Source organism: Dasypus novemcinctus, chromosome 13 (genome assembly GCF_030445035.2).
Source record: "Dasypus novemcinctus isolate mDasNov1 chromosome 13, mDasNov1.1.hap2, whole genome shotgun sequence".
NCBI classification, from domain to species: Eukaryota; Metazoa; Chordata; class Mammalia; order Cingulata; family Dasypodidae; genus Dasypus; species Dasypus novemcinctus.
In genome coordinates this window covers 39795409-39817316 of record NC_080685.1, presented here as the reverse complement: position 1 = coordinate 39817316, position 21908 = coordinate 39795409, and positions in this window count along the sequence as shown.

Sequence of the window (21908 nt, the reverse complement as noted above, 5' to 3'; positions counted from 1 at the left end):
GCAAAATTATAATGGGGAAAGAAGCCTTACCTGAAAGAGTACTTACCATATGATTCCATTTACAGGACATTTTGGAACAGTCAAAATTAATCCACAGTAAAAAAGAATCAGAATTGTGGTTGTTTCTTGTGGGGGTGGGGTAGGGATTGACCATGGATGGCATACAAGTAAACATTTTGGAATGACAGTAATGTTTCATATTTAAATAGGGGCTTGAAATTCAACAGGTATATATGTAAGACTTGGTGGATTTCATTGTATGTAAATTTTACATAAAAGAAAAAAACAAAAACAAATAAATCCTGGATTCCAGTTAATGATATGCCTACTGAAGTATTTAGAGGAAAATGTACTGATGCCTGCAATTTACTTTGAAATGTATCCACACACTCACGAATAATAATAAGATGGCTTAATGAATGGATAGATAAATGGATGGATAGATATATTATAGTTAAATGTTAATGGTAAAATGTTAAATGGTACATATGTAGGTTTTGTCAATTTTGTGTTGAATTTATGAATTATATTAATTATAAGAATTATTTCTGCTCTATGTTGGAATTTTTCCTTTAAAATATTGGAAAAAATAAATTGGTCAATTCAATTGCACAATGTTGAAAATATGATACATTTTGATAAACAGTCCAAGGAATGCAATGATTAGCTTTTCTTTGGCTTATAACATTATTCTTCAAACACTTCTTTGACACTGCTTCTTGCATCACTTAGCATTTTTTATTACAAGCAGCAGGAATAGGTCTGGACCAATTTATTCGGAAGGAGCTTTTTTTGAGGAGGATATAGGGACTCAGAGAAATAAGAAGAGACAGGTAAATTTTACTTAGGAACTAAAAGAACCAAGTAAGTGTCCGGTAGTCAAGAAGCATGAAGCAGAAAATGCAGCAACTGTTTCCTAGCAGAAATATTGTGGACACAATTGCTAAGATGGAGATGACTTCCAAATGCTGCCTTTCTCAAGATTTAATGTCCCCGGAGAGAGGTCCAATTGACTGAACTTTGCCAGTACAGCTGGGCCAAAGGATCTTGTGCCCTAAACTTTACAGTGCAATGTAGGCATCAGAAATTAACTTCCACTGACATGAGGTCTTTCAAAAAGGGTCATTCTCACAAAAATATCCAGTTACTATTAGGATGGGAGATGAATATGAGCAACCAAAATCTCAAAAAACATTATTCTACACTGTTTTCATTTGTTATTTCTGCTATAACACATTGCCACACACTTAGTGGCTTCAGACAACTCAAATGTACTATTTCACAGTCCTGAAGGTCAGAAGTCTTAAAATGGGTGTCAGCAGGGCTGCATTCTTTCTGAAGGACATAGGGGAAATTCTGTTTCCTTTACTTTTCCAGCTTCTAGAGGGCACCTGCATTCCTTGGTCCATAGCCCCTTCCTTCATCTTCAAAACCAGCAGTATAACATCTTCAAATCTCTTTCTCTGATCTCTGCTTCCATTATCACATCTCCTCCTATAGTTATTAAAAACAGCTGAAGAAATAGAAGCCAGATTGTAAAATGTTAAAGAGAAAAAAGGCATAAAGAAATGGATGCAGTGTATATAGAACATGTATGAGTTGTTTGGCAGCATGTTCTTTCTTCAGGGGATTTTATAGTTAATAATTAGGATTACACCATGTATCTGTTTCTAGCACTTCTCAAAGGCTACATTTCATAAATCTGTGGTGAGAATCAGTAATGAGATGTAAGAGTAGCTGATTTCCTGAAATTTTTACAGGAATATAACTCCACACAGTAAGTATCAGAAACTTGCTCTACTCTTGAATTATGCAATTCTATATCCCTTTTGTTCTCAGGAGGACACCCTCTGTGTTGAAAGCTATGAGGATAATTTGCTTATTCTTTCCACAGATATTTATGGTAATCCATAGAACAGACCCTTCTAGACACAAGGGATATATCAGTGAACAAAACAGGAAAATATGCTTGATTTTGGTGAACCTTTAAACGATCTCTTGGATTGCTGTGTTGAGAATAGACTGAAAAAGGAGTAAAAATATAATGAGGGAGACAATAAAAGACTATTCAATAATCTATTCATGGACCCAAATCTGTTCTCCATCCTGGTCCCAGTGGCTATTAGAGACACTCAGAAGGTTGACAAAGAGGCAGGGGCATTATCACTGAAGGGCCTGGTGAGAGCAAAAAAAAGCACAAGTCTGGGAGGGAACTTCCCAGTCTTTTACCAGTAGCACATGTGAATGGACTAGTTCATGTGGTCAGTTACCTCACTGGAGAGCATGATAATGACAAAATCTTAGCAATGCAAAGCAGCATTGGAGAGCTAGGCCATAATTAGTAAGATAAGCAAGAAGAATCTAAAAGGGGAGGGGAACAATGGTGCTAAGGCAACATTAATTCATTCAAGAGATATTTATGAGTATTTAGTATATGCTGGGAATTTTCCTAGGCAGTAGAGTGAGAAATAGAAAAGATAGTCCCTGTTCTCAAGGAGCTTGCAATCCAGTTGGGGAGCCCAAAAAGAAAACACATATCGGCAAAACAGTGAGGCAACTGCAAGATTTGAAGTGTGACTCAAGTACAGTTATGCGTAAAGGAATCATTGGTCAAACATGTCCAAAAGTTCAGAAAAGATTCATATGAGAGGGGATATGTAAGTTTGATCTTGAAGGATGCTTTTATTTGTTAGTCAAAGGGAGGCATATTTCAGGAAGTGAAGATATAGATATGTATAGATATAGATGTAAATGTAACTGTAGATATATGTAAAAAATGTGATGATCTTAAAGAGCATGTTCTCTTTTGGGAAATGCAGGTAATTCTATTTGGCTGATCTTATGTGTACAAAGAAGAGTGGCAGGCTATGCATCCTAGAGACAAGCAGAGACCAGAACTCAAAGGGCCTCGTAAGTTGGCCACAGGAGTTCAGATCTTACCCATGCAGTGATCCCATGATTTTCTACTCAACAGCAATTTCATCCATACTCCATTGAATAATATCCATGTGCTGTGGAAGATTGACTCCTTGGCTCTGAAAGTGGGTCCCAAATGGTTTAACCTATTTTAGTAACCTCATGTCCCTTCTCAGGGTTTAGTTCAGGATCTCAGACCTAAGCCAATCTGTGAATGGCTTTCCCTTTGCCAGAGAGATAGGTTTAGGAATTGTACACATGATGAAATATGAGCTAATGAAATTTAGAAGTTTGCTGGGGGCTTCTGGAAAAAAATTTTCTCCCTCTTAAGATGGAATTGCAAGAAGAGGTATTTTCCTCTTTCACTGGACATCATAGTGTAGATGTGATTACTGAAACTGCTGCAAATGCCTTGCAATCAGCCTGAAGAGTGATGTAGACATTGGAGAAGGCAGACACAAGAGAACTGCAGGTTAGTGGAGATGGAGCCACTAGATCAAGTCAATATTGAGGTTGCCTTCCCTAAGAACTTCCAGTAACATGAGCCAAGTGGTTTCCCTTGTGAATATCCTTACTGAATCAATTTAAGATAAATTTTCTGGTATGTACAACATAAAACAACCTAACTCATACAACTCAGTAGGCAGTGGAGAGATATTGAAGAGTTTTAAGAAGGATATAAATGGCACTTTTTATTTTAGAAAGATCATGTTGGTGAATTAGAAGTTGATAAACCAGAGGTATGGCTTAGCTGGGAGACAATTGAATCATTAGGAGCGATGAGGAGAACATGAATTTAAGTTATTATGGATATGAAGGTAGAGATACAAGACTATTACATGGTGGAATGGACATTATTTAATGACTGGATGTAGGACTGAAGAAGGAATTTTGAATAATCTCCAGTTTTCTGTCTTGGGAGACTGGCTGAACAGCAGTAGCATTAAGGATAGCAAATTCAGGGAGAATAAGATCAAGATCAGGGCAAAATAATCTTAAAGGTTAGCTTCCTAATCTGAAAAATGGGGTAGCCATGCCTACCACCTGTGGTGCTGAAGGTATTCAGTGAAATAACATACAAGTACTGGTCTATAGGGTGCTCAAAAATAACAATAATCATATTGTCCCATTATCTGGAATCCTCCTCTGATCTCCTTCATCTCTTCTTGTTAGAAAAAAAATCATTCTTTCCATCTTTCAAGATCAATCTCAAATGCCCCTCCCCTGAAAGGTATTTTCTGCTCTCCCACACTGGATGTAGTGTTTTGTTTCTCTCTCATAGCCCCTGTACCACCCTTACTGATCCCAATCCCATTCACAAGATAGCTTAATCAACTGTGCCCTTTTTTCTTGTTATCTGCTTCAGTCCAGAATGCAGTCCTTTATCCATATGAAACACACATGACAGTTTCTTGAGATGTTTCTAATTCCTTCTGCTTCTTTGTGTCACTGTCAAACTTTTGGTAACATTGGCTTAAACATTTCTCTCCCAGTCTTTCTGGGGATTCTTTTTTTTTTTTTTAAACAAATCAATTTTATTTTTGCATACTAATAAATCATACAATTCATCCAAAGTGTACAACAATGGTGTTTGGTATAATCACATAATTATGCATTCATCACTTCAATCATTATTAAAGCATTTTCATTATTTCAATAATAATAATAAAAACAGACAAACAAGAAAATTCCTCACCTCTCAATCTCTGTTTCCCCTGCTGTACATAGCTGCTATTTCTGACTATTCTTGCACACTTGTTTATTAAGCAATTTTATTGTGATATATTACATATCTTATTATCTATCCGAAGTGTGTAATCAATGGCTTTTAGTATAATCACAATGTTATACATTCATAATCTCAAAAATTTTAAAACAAATTCTTTACTCCAAAAGGGAAGACTCCACACCCCTTGCATTCATTCTTCAGCCCTACAAAACCACTAATCTAATTTCATCTTTATAAATTGATTCATATTTACATTTTATATAAATGGAATCATACAGTACGTAGTAATCTGTGTCTGGTCTCCTTCACTTAGTATCAGTTCTTGGTTTTTTTTTTGTCTAGTATTAACATTTTATAGTATTAACCTACATTTTTCCAGTTTCAAAGGACAGTGGTCTTATATAGTAACTTCTTTGACATTGATGTAAGAATATTACAATAGTGCTATTAACTATAGTCCATAAGTTACATTAACTGTATTTTCTCATGCATCATCATATTCTCACCACCTTGTAATAGTTATGTACATTTGTTCTAGTTCATAGTAGAATGTTCTTATGTTTGTACTATTAACCACAATCCTCATCTACCTCAGGGTTCACTATGTTATAGGACCCTTTTTTATTTTATTTTGATATTTTTTCATGTTTCTTACTCTCATCCTCTATTCTCCTACTAGAGACAACCATTCCTATGTGTTCTATGTGTATAAATTGTAAAATTTATGTGGCTATTTTACATGGTATGTGTGGCAGTTTGATATTATTTATGAATTCCAAAAAGACATACAGATTATGTTTGTTAACTGGTCTCTTCCTCTAAGCATGATATCCTTTGATTGTATTAGATTCAGCTGAGATGACTTTGATTAAATTATGTTAAGATTAGGGCTTTGATTTGGCCACATCATTAAGGCAACTCAGTTTGAGTCCCTGCCCCTCTTTGTGGGTGATATATATGGACACTTGCTCAGGGAGAAGATGGAAGTGGATACACAGAGAAGAAGAACACAGGGGAAGAGAGACAGCTCTAATGACACAGCAGAGGCCCTGGGAAGAGAGATGAGTCTGATACTTTGCAGCTGAAGAGAACAGAGCAGCTGAGAAGCCCTGAGAGATAAGTCTTATGCCAGCTAACAGCTGAAGAAGATCTGAAGAAGCTGGGCCCATGGAGCCTTAAGAGGAAGGAAGGTTGAACCCTCACAAACATCACCTGCCATCTTGTTTCAACATGTGGCAACAGAGTTTGGTGAGGAAGTAACTTTTGAGTTGGACTCTTTAGAGCCTTGTGACTGTAAGCTTCTACACCAAATAAATACCCTTTATAAAAGCCAGTGGATTTCTGGTACTTTGCATCAGCACCCCTTTGGCTGGCTAATACAGTATGTTAGCAGAATTGGGTTACATGTCTCATTCTGTTTTTTCCTTTTCTTAACTCTGCTGATCTTTATCACCCGTCTGTATTTGCCTGCTTTGTATCTGATCCTTTTTCCATACCTTTCCATTTATTGGATACCACCCTCCATTCCCCACAGACCACCAATTCAGGACAATATATGAAGCAGATTTTATTATAAGTTTTAGTTATGGTGTGTCTTATATTGCAGCAGAAGACAGCATTCAACATAAAACAGGATCTTTTATGTTTATCCCATCTCTCGTCTTCAGCATCTCTCCATCTGTATTAGTCAGGATTCTCTAGGGAAACAAAATCAATAGGAGATATCTATAAACAGTATGAGATTTAATAAAATTCCCTCATGTGACCATGGAGATGCATAAGTCCAGATTTTGCAGGCAGGCTGCAAAACCAGGGATTCTGATGAAGGTCTGATGAAGGTCTTTGATGAGCTCTTAGGAGATATTGGCTGTCCAAAGAAGAGCTGGGAAATTCTCTCTGCTGAAATCACTTCCCCTTTTAACACATTCAACTGATTGGATAAAACATCACTCATTGCTGATGGCACTCTCCCTGGTTGATTGTAGATGTAATCTGCAGTAAGCTCACTGATGTCTAAAGTCCATAAATGTCCTTGTATTATAGCTAGCCCAAAGCTTGCTTGACCAAACAACTGGGCACAATTACCTGGCCAATTTAACACATTAGCCTAACCACCACAGTCCACTCCTTGTCAACTTGGCAACCATGCACATCACATTAAACCATACTTCTCTAAATAAAAACAGACATGCAGATACATATTTCTGCCTAACAGTATTCAATTATCCTGCATACAACTGGAATGCATTAATTCCCTATAGAACAGGGTGCAAGTCCTTGGGCAATATTCACTCTTAGACTTGACATCCTTAAATATTATGACATGAAACTAACACAACTTGTCATATGATAAGGGAAAAGGTTGGGGAAGAAAACAAAGGTACTTATTTCATGTACAGACACAATCATACTCATAACAAAACAAGAAAGAAAGGTTCATGACCATTGCAGTCCTTGCTTCTGCGATTGATCACATGGTAGAAGTTCATATTTATTACTATCTTCTTCCACTACCCATTTCATGTTCCCATTACCTTCAGCAAGTACCTCAGCTGGCTGTGGTTCTTTGCCTGAAGGGGTGATCCAAATTGTCATTCCTGAAGATTCTGGACCATTGTTAGTCCAGCTTGGATTGGGTTGTTGTAGTTTCCCATTGACTTTAATCACAGGGCATGGCAGTACTAAGAGCTGCCATAAAGGATCTCCTGTATTCCAGGCAAACTATTCTTTACCCCCATTATGTAGATGCTGTCCTATTTCCCCTAATAGTGTCAATCATCCCAACCATTACAGTAATTCCCTTCTTTGCCTGTTGATTCAGAGGTAAGAAGAGCCCAAAGTGGAAAGATGGCAGTCTTAATTTTCAGTTCAATGGAATCATTGTTATGTTCCTTAGTGGAAGCACTCCTTTTGGAACTAAGACGTGTAGACCAGCAAAGTTTAAGGTTGCAGGGACAGGAAGTAAAAAAAATTTCCTAGTGGATCACTAAGCGAAATAGTGAGTGGTGCCACTCCCATTTTCACGCCTTGATTATTGGATCCATGAACCCTGACTATGGGAGAAACAGCCCCGTAGAGTGGATGCTGGTTCAGAGCATACATGGCCTTCTGAAGAACATTGTCCCAGCCCTGCAAGGTATTGCCACCTAGTTGGCACCATAACTGAGTCCTCAAAAGCCCATTCCACTGTTCTACCAATCTAGCTGCTTAGGGATTATGGGGAACATAGTAAGGCCAGTGAATCCCATGGGCATGTCCCCATTCCCACACATCATTTGCTGTGGAATGATCCTTAATCAGAAGCAAGCTGTGTGAAATGCCATGGTGGTGGATAAGACATTTGGTAAGTCCACAGATGGTGGTTTTAGAAGAAGCATTGCATGCAGGGAATGAAACCCATATCTGGAGTATGTGTCTATTCCAGTTAGAAGAAATCACTACTCCTGCCATGATGGAAGTGGTCCAGTGTAATCAACCTGCCCACCAGGTAGCAGGCTGATCATCTCAGTGAATGGTGCCATTTTGTGGACTGAGTGTGGGTCTCTGCTGCTGGCAGATTGGGCACTTAGCAGTGACAGTATCCAAGTCAGCCTTGTTAAGGGGAAGTCCAAGTTGTTGAGCCCATGCATAGCCTCAATCCCTACCTCCATGGCTACTTTGTTCATGAGCCTATTGGGCAAAGACAAGAGTGGCTGGGGAAAAAGCCTGAGCATTAGCCATAGAGCAGATCATCTTATCCACTTGATTATTAAAATCTTCTCTAGTGAGAATTCAGGTGGGGCACAAATATTTTCATGTTTTTTAGCCCATTCAGGTCTATCTACATTCCTCTTCCCCAGATCTCTTTGTCTCCAATTTTCTAATCATGTTCCTTCCAAGTCCATGACCATTCAGTGAAACCATTGGCAACAGCCCATGAATCAGTGTACAAACACACGTCCAGTCATTTCTTCTTCCAAGCAAAATGAACAACCGATGCACTGCTCAATGTTCTGCCCACTGGGAGGATTTGCCCTCACAACTGTCCCTCAGGAACATCCCAGAAAGGAGATACAGTGCTGCTACTGTCCACTTGTGGGTGGTAACTGTATATCATGCAGAAACATCTGTAAACAAGGCCCAAGTTTTCTCTTCCTCAGTCAACTGATTGTAAGGGACTCCCCAAGATGCCAAAGCTGTGGGCTGAGAATGAAAAAGTAACATGGCAGGGGTGGTAATGTTGGGCATTTGGGCTACTTCATGTAACTTACTTGTGCTTTCAGGACTGACTTGAACCCTATTCATATATGCCACTTCCACTTTATTATGGAATGCTGCTGTGCAAGCCCAACTTTATGCTTTGGTGTATCAGACAATATCCAGCTTATGATAAGCAACTCAGGTCTCATGGTAACTTAATGCCCCAAGGTTAAGCATTCAGTCTCTACTAAGGCCCAGTAGTAGGTCAAAAGGAGGGTAATTATCTGTAGAGAATGGCAGGCCTTGCTCCAAAATCCTAGGGGTCTGTGTCATGATTCTCTTATGGGGGTCTGCCAGCATCTCTATTATCCACTGAAACTTCCAGCACCATGGGATCTGCTGGATCATAGGGCCCAGGTGGCAGTGCAGCTTGCACAGCAGCTTGGACCTCTCACAGAACTTCCTCTTGTTCCAGTCCCCAATCTAAGCTAGAAGCTTTTCTGGTCACGCAGTAAATGGGCCAGAGTAGCATACCCAAATGAGAAATGTGTTGTCTCCAAAATCCAAAGAAACCAACTAAGCAAGCATTGTGTCTCTTTTTTGGTCATAGGAGGGGCCAGAAACAACAGCTTATCTTTCATTTTAGAAGGAATATCTTGACATGACCCATGCCACTGGGCATCTAGAAATTTCACCGAGGTGGAAGTCCCCTGTATTTTTGTGGGATTTATCTCCCATCATCTCATGCAAATGCCTTACCAATAAATCTAGAGTTTTTGCTATTTCTTGCTCACTAGATCCTATTGACAAGATATCATCAATATAACAGACCAGTGTAATGTCTTGTGGGAGGGAGAGATGATCAAGTTCCCTGCAGACAATATTATGACATAGGGCTGGAGAGTTGATATACCCCTGAGGCAGAACTGTTACAGTATATTGCTGACCTTGCCAGGTAAAAGCAAATGGTTTCTGGTGGTCCTTACTAATGGCAATTGATGATTTAAAAAAGCATTTGCCAGATTAAGAACTGCATACCAGGTACCAGGGGATGTGTTGATTTGCTCAAGCAATGATACCACATCTGGGACAGCAGCTATGCTTGGAGTCCCCGTGTAGTTAAATTTACAATAAAATGCTGTCATCCTCCAAGATCCATCTGTTTTCTGCATAAGCCAAATAGAATAGCTGAATGAGGATGTGATGGGAATCACTACCCCTGCATCCTTCAAATCCTTGATGGTGGCACTAATCTCTGCAATCCCTCTAGGAATCTGGCATTGCTTTTGGTTTACTATTTTACTGGGTAGGAGCAGTTCTAGTGGCTTCCACTTGGTCTTTCCAAACATAAAAGCCCTCGCTCCACAAGTCAGGGATCCAATGGGGGTATTCTGCTAGTTACTTAGTATGTCTATTCCAATTATGCATTCTGGAACTGGAGAAATAGCTACAGAATGGGTTGGGGGACTCCCTGGACTCACTGTGAAATGGACCTGAGCTAAAACTCCATCAATTACCTGACCTCCATAAACTCCTACTCTGACTGGTGGACCACAGTGATATTTTGGGTCTCCTGGAATTAATGTCACTTTTGAGCCAATGTTGAATAATCCCTGAAATGTCTAATTACTTCCTTTTCCCCAATGCACAGTTACTCTGGTAAAAGGCTATAGGTCTCCTTGGGGAAAGCTGGGAGGAAGATTAACAATATAAATTTTTGGCAGTGTAGAAGGACCTGCCCCAAAGGGACATGACCTTCTCATTCAAGGGGCTCTGGGTCTCTGTCTCAAGACTGGGGGTTGATTAGGGGCCATGATTCTCTGTGTCTATAATTTGAGTCTGTTCTGCATATATAAATCCAGAAGGAATTTAGTAGACTGCCCATCTCTTTCACTTCTAGGTACCCCATAATCTATTAGCCAACGCCATAACTCTTTGCAACTCAGACTATTTTGTTTGCTGCTTTGAGTCTGCTTTTCATTGCAGTAGCCATGACCACATTGACTTTTGCAAATAACTGCTGATACTGGACTTTTACTTGCCCAAGATCTGATCATCCCCATAATGCTTAAGGATTCTAGTTCTATTACAGCAGTCCCTAAAGTAATATCTGGACTACAGAGAAGAGCAACTACAGAGCTCTTCAGGGAAGATGGAGTTAGTCTTACAAATTTATTCCTCACTGTCCTGGTTAAAGGTGTGTCCTCTGGGCATTCCTGGGGTAGGTAGGCAGTCTTAAATGGTAAGTCCACTTCTATTCCCAATCTCTATAAGCCTTCAAATTCCCTCTTCTACCGAACACCAGGGCAAACTGGACATCTTAATCTCAGACATGCTAGGCCATTTTTTGGTCCATGTTTCATCCAGCCACCCGAGCAAACTATCAGAGCCCTCTTCCCCTCAAGCTACAGTGTTAAATCCAGGATTTCTGCTTAGTGGGCCCATAACAATAAATTCGACCTGATCCGACCTTATATTCCTTCCACCATTATCCCATACCTTTAGTATCCATTGCCACGCACACCCAACTTGTGTCTCTATAAATTAGAAAACTCATGCGGGTTATTTTGGAGTATAGTACACTTCCTCATGGGTCACACTTTGCATTTTGTCTTTGGGGGCTTGTTTTGATTTTAGTCCAGTAATAGGTCTTGAAGAGAAGAAGGGTGGTGGGAGTGAGTAAGGAGAAGGTTTAGAAATGCCCTGCAAGCTACTGATTGCAAGGCATTCCTTTGCATTTTCGTCTGGTAAGACAGGATTAATCTTTTCAGTCAGAGGCTGGAAGGCAGATTCCTCAGGGCAGGGTAGAGGTTGGGCAGTATATCCTGGAGTTTGTCTGGTACCTGCCAAAGGAGTGAGAGAAGATTCAGACTCCCTGGGGCAGGCCAGAGGCTGGGTGAAACAACATTGATAAAGTGTGGTCCCCACAGGCAGGATGTCACAGGTTTATCTGGCAAAGCCTCAGCAGATTTTAGGATTCCAAGTATCTCCACCAATATCATCATCATTCCATAGGTTTCCAAACCAATCCTCAAGATTCCACTCCTTTCCAATCAATGCCTTCATTTTAACAGCAGACACCCTGTGAGGTTGAGATTTTAGTTTCCTTTGTAATTCTGCTACTTGTGTAGTGAGAGTCAGAGTCTGGTTTTCAGAGATCTCAAGCCTGTGGCTACATGAAACAAAATTTTCTTTCAGAGCACATATTGAACTTTCAAGTCATTCATGCGATGTTTAGGTTGCAAATTTGAAGCCTTTAGCTCATCTCTGTCTTTTGTACCTATATCCAGAGTATCCAGGAGAAGTCAGCCAACATTATTGTATCTTTGACCCCATAAAACTCTGTTAAGTTGTTGAAAACACTCTCACCCAAGTCTTTGCCTCTTATAAGCATGGAAGTAGGGGAATCCAGGGATGATACTTTGTATCTCCTTTTCCAGCTCACACCATGGACTGTTGGTGGCCCCATTATTATTAGAAAGGCAGTTATTAATACCCTTGAGTCTAGTTAGAATAGAGAGTCAATTGCAAAACTCCCAGAATTACTTCAGAAATCCTGTGTTTAAGATTCTGTTCCTTCAGAACCACTCCTGGTACCAAGCTGTATTAGTCAGGGTTTTTGAGGGAAATGGAATCAACAGGAGATATCTGCAAATAGTATGAGATTTTATAAAATTCTCTCACATGACCATGGGGATGCACAAGTCCAGATTCCACAGGAATGCTGCAAACCAGGGGCTCCAAAGAAGTTCCTTGATGAGCTCCCAGGAGATGTTGGCTGTCCAAAGATGAGCTGGGAAATTCTCTCTTAATGCTGAAATCACTTCCCCTTTTAAGGTATTCGACTAATTGGATAAAACTGACTGCAATCTCCCTGGTTGATTGTAGATGTAATCAGTCATCTATGCAGTAAGCTCACTGATGACTAAAGTCCATAAATGTCCTTGTATTACAATTACCACAGTGCTTGCTTGACCAAACAACTGAGCACAATTACCTGCCCAAGTTGACACATCTCCTGACCATCATACCATTTGACATGAGGGTCAAGCGTTAAAGCTCAGGAGTTAAAGTGCCTAAATCCTAACTCTACCATTTACTAGACTTGACCTTAGGCAAATAATTTAACCATTCTTTCCTTCCATTTACTCAATCATAAAGTGGAATAATCATATAATACATATTGTAGGATTATCCTGAGGATCAAATGAGACAGATATTACTGAATATGGAAGCATTTGAAATTTTGGCATGAAGTAAGGGCTCAGTGAAAGTTAGAGCTTATTATTCTTCCCATCTCTGGAGGATGTTCACTCATTGATCCTTCTGCAAAAGCTTCAGCCTTCTGCCCCTGTTTCTCCCTGGAGCCCCTTTTTCTCCCTTAACTTCTTTCCCCCTCCCATCTTGCTCATCCCCAAGGCAGAGGAATTTAGCTATCATTTACCTATTACTAGTTCTTCCAGGCCATTCCTTGTAAGTAAAATTACCGAGTAAGTTGTTCTAAACAAAGACATCTTCTCTAAAAGGAATTCCTTCAACTCTTAACCTTTTTACCCTATCATTAAAAGTGTTCAATAAATTTGGTTAAAATGAGCTAAAAATTTAGACCCAGCTTAGTTCTTCTGGAGTCATCACATCACCTCACTGCTTGGGTTAGTCCTAATGGGTTTCATGAGCACCTATTCTAAGATATGCCAACTTCCTAGGATGCCCAGGAGCAAAAGGAGAAGAAATATCTTCCCAAGAGAATGCAAGTCACTGGGAAGTTAGTACCTGCAGGTGCCTTGGAAATCTGGGAAAAAAAGAAAAGAAAAGAAAAGAAAAAACAAAAGAGAAGAAAGGAGAGGAGAGGAGAAGAAAAAAGTGAGAAGGAGTAAATGTGTCTCAAGTGTTTGAGTGCCTGCTTCCCACACAGTAGTTCTCAGGTTTGGTTCATGGTGCCTCTTTAAAGCAAACAAACAAACACAAACAACAAGAAAAGCAAATGAAAAAACCAACTCTGGGGAACTGATGTAGCTCAGTGGTTGAGCACCAACTTCTCACATACAAGTTCTAGGGTACAATCCCCAGCCCAGGAAAAAAATAAATGAGAAAGGCCTGGGAACTCATGCAAGGAAAGGGCCTTCTCTAAAGGTAGCTATGTCCTTCCTTGAGCTCTTACCCAAAGCTGCCAGAGCTCATTTCAAGGGATCTGGAATTTCTAAGAGGGTCCAGTTACCTGCACAGAGCTGCCAAGCTGACATGGAATGAAGCTGGAATTGCTCACAGGGTTTAAGGCTGAGCAGGTGTAGGTCAGGTGGGAGTCCTAGGACCTTCAGGAGACACCAAGGGTGCATCCATCATAGGACAAAGTTGTCTCCAGTTTCTATTGTGTCCACCTGTATGTGATGTTCTCTCCTCCATCTTCCAGAGGACACCTCAGAGGTCATGGAATCCACTGTAACTTGAGGCCCTGTCAGCTGCTTTGCCTGAGACAGTGTTTATGAGGCAGAAAAACAGCATGTGGAGACCTCTAAGGAAGCAGGGAATAGGAAGGGGACAGAAGTAAGACAGGCAGCACTTTGAGAAAAAGGATTCCCTAATTCTTAGGCAGCTCCCATTGAAGAGGGCTGGTACCCGGGCAACAGAATCAATCTGCCCTACAGCCCCTACCTTTCCTCACTGTAGACCCCCAGGTTTTACTGCGACATATGGCAAGAGTACTCTATGGAAGTCAGCCCTCTATAGGATCCTGCATCTGCCATCTTCGGGCAACTGAGCTGCAGTAAGAAGGACTGGGTGATGGTCACATGTTCCTTATCTTAGAATTGATCACTATGATGCTCTCTAAATTGTCAGCTTCTTTTGGTTTAATAGTTGCAAGAGTTGTTTGGCCATGAAACCAGATAATGGTTATAATATTCCTTTCTGCTGCTTGTCAGGTGAAGAGTTGCCGATTCCCCCAGAATTTCATTCACCACTACTGAACCTGTGTTCTCGCTGGAGGCGCTTGGCCCTTCAGACACAGAGCAGAGGCCACGGGTGAAGTCCAGTCACAGCATAGCCTTCCTGGCTCCTCATTTGCCTGAGTCCAAAGATGCGTCAAAGGCCCCTTCCAGCTCTAAATACCCACTATTTAATATAACAGTTACTTTGTTCTTTTGAGTGCAGGTATACCTGAAGAAGCCTGGATTAAGAGGCAGAAAAGTTAGGTCCTAGTTGTAGCCTGGCATCTGTATGACCTCTCTGCGCCTGAGATTCTCATTTGTAACAAAAGCAGGGAAGAATTAGGAGGCTCCTTCCAAACTTGACATTCCATGATGCGTGATTCTTAGTATCCTTGAATTATCCTTTCTCTTCCCCGTCACCTACCAACCCCATCTTATTCTTTTCCAGTTGTCCCATCTGTTTCTCAGCGATCTTAGTTTTCAGCCTTGGTCCCTTGATGGATCCCACACTGAGACCTAACGTAATGGGCGCAAACTGTCCTGGGTCCTAGTTCCCTTTTTTTTAAAGGAGGTACAAGGAATTGAATACTCGACCTCATATATGCGAAGCAGGTGCTTAACCACTGAGCTACTGGGACTGACCCAGTCTGCTGACCACAAGGGACCAAGAAGAGTAGAAAGAGCCAGAGACAGGATGACCCCAGGGACAGAGGCAAAGTATTCAACTCCTCACTAACCACTTCTGCTCACCAATGCCCTGGTTTCTGCTTCAGCTCCTTCCTCCAATATTGTTTCCTTCATCTGCAATGAACCGTAGATCTCAGGCCCTGAAGAAATTCTGTCTGTTTCCTTTGATCTCTTTTTGGCAGGCTCAGCTATACCCAACTTCCCATGCCATTTTCACTCATTGAATGAATATTTATTCAGGTTACACTGAAAACTTGGCTTTGGGCTGATGGGAGAGGGAAAGGCAGGGAGATAGAAAATAGCAGGAAGATAAGAAAAACAATCCCTGCTTTAATTGCTAATGGACATGGTGATTATGCACATTAATTTAGACCTTTAATATTTCTGAATAAAATTTTATGTTTTTCTCCATGGAGATTTGACATATCTTTGCTTAGATTTATTAATAAATTCTTCATATATATATTTTTTAAGATTAAAAAAAATTATTTTTCTCTCCTTCCTCCCTCCTGCCCCAGTTGTCTGTTCTCTATGTCTATTTGCTGCAAGTTCTTCTTTGTCTGCTTCTGTTGTTGTCAGAGGCACAGGAATCTGTGTTTCTTTTTTGTTGTGTCACCTTTTTTGTTGCGTCAGCTCTCCGTGTGTGTGGTGCCATTCCTGGGCAGGCTGCACTTTCTTTCATGCTAGGCAGCTGTCCTTATGGGGTGCACTCCTTGCACGTGGGACATCCCTGTGTGGCACGGCACTCCCTGTGCGCATCAGCACTGTGCATGGGCCAGTTCCACACAAGTCAAGGAGGCCCGGGATTTGAACCAAAGACCTCCCATGTGGTAGACGGACGCCCTAACCACTGGGCCAAGTCCGCTTCCCCTAGATTCTTCATATTTTTGACACTATTGTAAAACATGCCTTTTTATTTCATTTTCTATTTGTGTATATCTTGTATATTGATTTTTGTATCCAATAATATTGCCAAGCTTCCTTATTACTTCAAATAATTTATTTGTAGACTTCTTTTTGGATTTTCTATATGTATAATCCTATCATCTGCAAGCAATGACAGATTAGTTTTATCCTCATCAGTTTAACTCATTTTATATATTTTTCTGGCCCTTTATTACAGCTTATAGTATAATCTTGAGTAGAAGTTATGATAGAAGGGAATCCTAATTTCAAAGAAAACTTTCCCAAGTTTTATCAGACCACCAACTCAGGAAAATATATGCAGCAGATTTTATTGACTTTTTCTCCTTTCTCCTGTTAACGTAATGAGTTACATTAATTTGGCAAAAAAAAATTTATTATAGAAAACTTCATACATAAACTAAAGAGAATAGTACAAAAAAACTCCATGTTCCCATCTCCCAACATCAACAACTCATGATCAATTTTATTTCATCTTTGTGGCAGTTTGACATTATTTATGAATCCCAAAAAGAGAAAGATTATGCTTGTAAACTAATCTATTCTTCTGGGTGTGATACCCTTCGACTATATTAGGTTCAGCTGAAATGTCCTTGATTAAATTACCTGGTCAGCAGGGCTTGACTCAGGTTGAGTTCTCACCTCCTTGGTGGGCTAATATAAATGGATGCTTGCTCAAGAAAACACAAGCGAAGACAGAGAGTTCTGTCATGTTTGATCTTGCAGCTCAGAGGAGAGATGAGCCATTGACCTGATAGTCTGCAGCTGTTACAGACAGCCCAGAAAGACACAAGCCCTATGCTGAGAGAAAGAAAGCTCAAGAGGGAGAAACCAAGCAGAGATCAGCAACCATCTTGCTTTAACACGTAACAGCTGACTTCGGTGAGAAAGCCTTGAGTTGGACTCTTTAGGGCTTTGTGACTGTAAGCTTCTACCCCAAATAAATACCCTTTATAAAAGCCAACAGGTTTCTGGCATTTCGCATCAGCACCCCTTTAGCAGACTAATACAATCTATAATCCTATATACTCTCCTCAATTACAGAAAAAAACAAATAATATTTATGGATTTTTCCATGTAAAGCCATTATCAAATATCTGGAACAAAGTACATTTCAGTAGAAATTATAACTTTATTAGTTTATTGAAAGAATCAACCTTTTTATTCACTCTAGAATATTTTTTTTCCAACACCATTAATCTCTGCTTTCACCTTTATTATTTCCAACTCTCTACTTATTTGGGTTTGACTTATTATTCTTTTCATAACTTCTTGAGATGGATTCTTAGCTCATTAATTTTCAGCTTTTCTTCCTTTCTAATATAAGCAGTAAAGGCTATATATTTCCCTCTAAGCCCTGCTTTCATTGTATTTTACAAATTCGATTTCTAATTCAGTCCCTGTGTTATCAGAGATCATTCTCTGTATGATTTCAATACTTTAAAATTTATTAAATCTTGTTTTATGGTACAACATATGGTTTATCTTGATGAATGGTACTTGCAAAGAATATCATTCTCCAGGTATTGTGTGAAGTGATCTATAAATGTCAGTTAGTTCAAGTAGGTTGATTTTGTTTTTGTTGTTTGTCTTATATATTTCCATGGATTTTCTGTAGGCTTGTTCTGTCAGTTGCTGAAAGAGGAGAAATGAACTGTTGAATTATCACTATGGATTCATCTATTTCTTCTCTGTTCTGTCATTTTTGCTTCATGTATTATGAAGCCCATTATTCAGTGCACACCCACTTAGGATTCTATGTCTTCTTGATAAACTGACCCCTTTATCATTCTGAAGTGTCTCTCTTTATTCCTTTATCTAATAATAAGAGAGCCACTCCAGCTCTCTTATGAAGTGTTTGTAGGGTATATATGTCTTTATCCTTATGTTTTTAACCTTCATGGTTTCTTGTAGACAGCTTATTGTTAGGTCATGCTTTTTTCCATAATTCAAACGATAATCTCACCCTTTTAATTGGAATGTTTAGACCATGTATTTTTTTTTAATTAGAGAAGTTGTGGGTTTGCAGAACAATCATGCATAAAATACAGGATTCCCACATATCACCCCACCATCAACACCTTGTATTGGTGTGAAATTTTTGTTACAATTACTGATAGCACATTTTTATAATTGTACTATTGATTAAAGTCCATGGTTTATCTTAGGGCTCCCTTTTTGTGTAGTGTAGTTCCATGGATTATTTTTTAAAAACTTATTCTCTTACCATATATATAATCTAATATTTCCCCTTTTAATCATATTAAGATATATATTTAAGTGCTGTTAATGTTTTGCTACCATCACTACCATCCATTATCTAAACATTTCTATCATTCCAAATAGGAAATCTGCATATTTTAAGCCTTATCTTCCCATTCCCTATCCCTACCAGGGGATGCCCTGTTAACCTATATTCCAGATTCTGACTCTATGAGTTTACTTATTCTAATCGGTTCAAATCTGTGACGTCATACAATATCTGTCCTTTAGTGTCTGGCTTATTTCACTCAACACAGTGTCTTCAAGGGTCATTAAGACTTCATTCCTTTTTATGGCTAAATAATATTCCATTGTGTGTATATACAACATTTTATTTATCCATTCATCCTGGGTGCATTGTGTTGTTTTTTTTTTTTTTTGTCTTTAGATTTACTGTCTCTGTTTGCAAAATGGCTGTCACAGCTCCAGTATTCAAAAGTAGGAGACAGCGGTGTAACCAGGGCAGGCAGAGAATATTCTTTCAAAACTCATTCTTTTCTTACCATGAAAAAATAATCTTTTCCAGAAGCAGACTTCTCTTTGAACCTGATTGGTCAGAAATAGGTTAAGTTCATATCCATAAAACTATCACAAAGAAAGGAATAGGATTCCATGCTTGGTTTATTAATTATGATTTCTCCCTTGGTGCCAATACATTGCTATCTGAATAAAATAAATGAAAGAAGAGACTAATGGCTGTTGGGTAAGCAAATAATAGTATATATTACAGAGACAAAAACTTTCTGTGGACAATGTTTCCACCATAATGAAAAAAGTCAAGCTACTGAGAAAGGATAGTTGATATTTATGAACTAAAATACTGCTGCCAGGTGGTGACATGGTTAACAAATCCTACCAAATACTGCTGCCAGGTGGTGACATGGTTAACAAATCCTACCACTTTCCAACTTTAAATTTTTCCATATTTTGTAAATCTTTTCAGCTGGGGGCGGGTGGTTGTTATTAAGAAAATTTGAGGGAGAGGATGTGGTTCAGTGTGTTGGGCACTCTCCTCTCAGATAGGAGGTCCCAGTTTCGGTTCCCAGTGCCTCCTGGAGAAGGCGATCAAACAGTGAGCAGACAGACGAGCGAACCATCTGGGGGAAGGGGCAGATAAATAAAGAAAAATAAAGTAAATTAAAAAAAAATGTGTACATAAAGTTAGAGATGCTTTCTTTCTATCACACTTTATTTTGCATAATTCAAATTCTCATTGAATGGGCCCACAATACACTTGATGCATGATTATTAAATATATATTTTTCCTTATATTGAGGTTTGTTGCTTTGACTTGTTTCCTTGGTAGTTTGCCTATTTATTTGAGTTCCACACAATTGTGTACATTAGATCCTGACTTTTTCCTCTTTATCAGATGACATTGAGTGCTGTATAGAAGTGTAGTAGTGTGGAAGTTTTCCCTCAGATTTTTTGAGCCCAACAACTTTCTAAAGTGATCCTTGCTCTATCCCAGGGATTCTATAATCTTGAATTTGTCGTTAGGGTAGATTTGAATATTGTCAAAGGCAGATTTTCCTGAGCAGTGTGAAGAAGAACAGGCGAGAACCACCCCCGGGCCCACCAAAGCCTGTGCACAGCTGAGTTCCCATGCCCAGTGCCCACATCCCACCACTGCCACCGTGCCCAGGAGAAAGGCCGAAGGGACGTTAGAGGAGATAAAGCCAAGGTAAAGGACGAACCACAGGGAAGATCTGCAAGGTTGTCTGCTAACCAGGCTCCTCCGAAGCCAGAACCCAGGTCTAAAAATGCCCCTGCAAAGAAAGGAGAGGTTTCTGAAGGGAAATAGGGGAAAGCTGATGCTGGCAAGGATGGGAATAACCCTGCAGAAAACAGAGATGCCAGAATAGACCAGGCACAGAATGCTGAAGACACTGGAGACACCAAGTAAAGTGTGTACATTTTTTGGATAACTGTGTACTTCTGGTGACTATACAGTTTGAAATACTATTTTTTAATCAAGTTTTATAAAAATGCAGAATTTTGTTTTACTTTTTTTTAAAAGCTATGTTGTTATCACAGACAGAGCACTTCAGTGTTGTTTCTGGGGAAAGAGGCACATGTCACTAATAGAATGTTTCTGAAGTTGGATTGATATTGGAGAAAACACCGTTCCTCTCTAGTTTTTTTTCCTTTGCCCTCCCCTCTCCCCCTCCCAGTGTTTTAACAAATTTTTAAAAGGAAAAAAAAAAAGAGGAAGTTGGCACAAGTAGCAGGTATTGCTAGAAAGAATGAACTGTGAAACCAACTTCTGTGAATTCCCCATCAGATGGCTTCTGCTAGTCACTTCTCTTTTCTTTCGATGGACCCTGACATTTGTCTCAGTTTCTGTCCTCAGAGTCATTAAGAGTTTAGAAAGCGCTCAGCAGCAAAAATTCCCCAGCTGTACTGGCACTGATAGCCTCTGGTCTTCTGGCTGTGACCCCACACAGTTGAGTATCCACATGACTTCTGACCCATTTGACTAGGTGCTCATGTTTGGCCCAGCCTTCCTTTGGACTCGACAACAGAGTTTCTTCTACAAAGCTGGTTTCATGAGATTTCGTGGGTAGCATGAAACCAAAAACAGTGCAGAAGTCAGTTCGGACAGCGAGCGCGGTAACAGCGAGCGCGTTCGCCCGGCGCAGGGGTGACTGGAGGTCCCGGGGGTGGCCTGTGGTCCCCGCCCTGCAGACCCCTGCCCTCCCCCTTCCTCATGATGTCCTGACGGCGGCATCCGCCTCTCGAGCCTGGACGCCGCCGGCCGCCGGGTGTCGCTGCCCTGACCTGCCGGCGCCGGGAGGAGGACGCGGCCCCGTGCGCGGCGGGCGCGGCGGGGCGAGAACGGCGGGGCCCCGAGGGCAGGTCTGCGTGGACTCGAGCCCGCCGCCTCCTCAGGCCTGCAGCCGTGCAGATCCGGGACTGGGGTGACCGCTGGCCCCGACAGACGGGATGCGGTCTCGTCCCCTCCACGACCACAAGGCCCTTATCTGGCCCGAAGACTAGCGGAGCCCTGGAGGAGGAGGGCGAGCGGCCCCTGGGCCCGTGGTCTTGGTTCCACCAGACCTTGCTTGATGCTGGAAGAGAGGCATAGTAGAATAACGGGCCACATATGGCCAGTAAGAAGTGCCCACCATCCTTGGCGAAGTTTATAGAAGGCCTGTGGATATAATATGAAAAAGCTGCCCTCACCTTTCCCCCAACTGTTAAAAGAAAACTTCTGCTACATCTAGGCTTTCTAGATGTAAAGAGGTGGCGGCCGTGTGATAAAGCAGAGTTAGAAAATCATG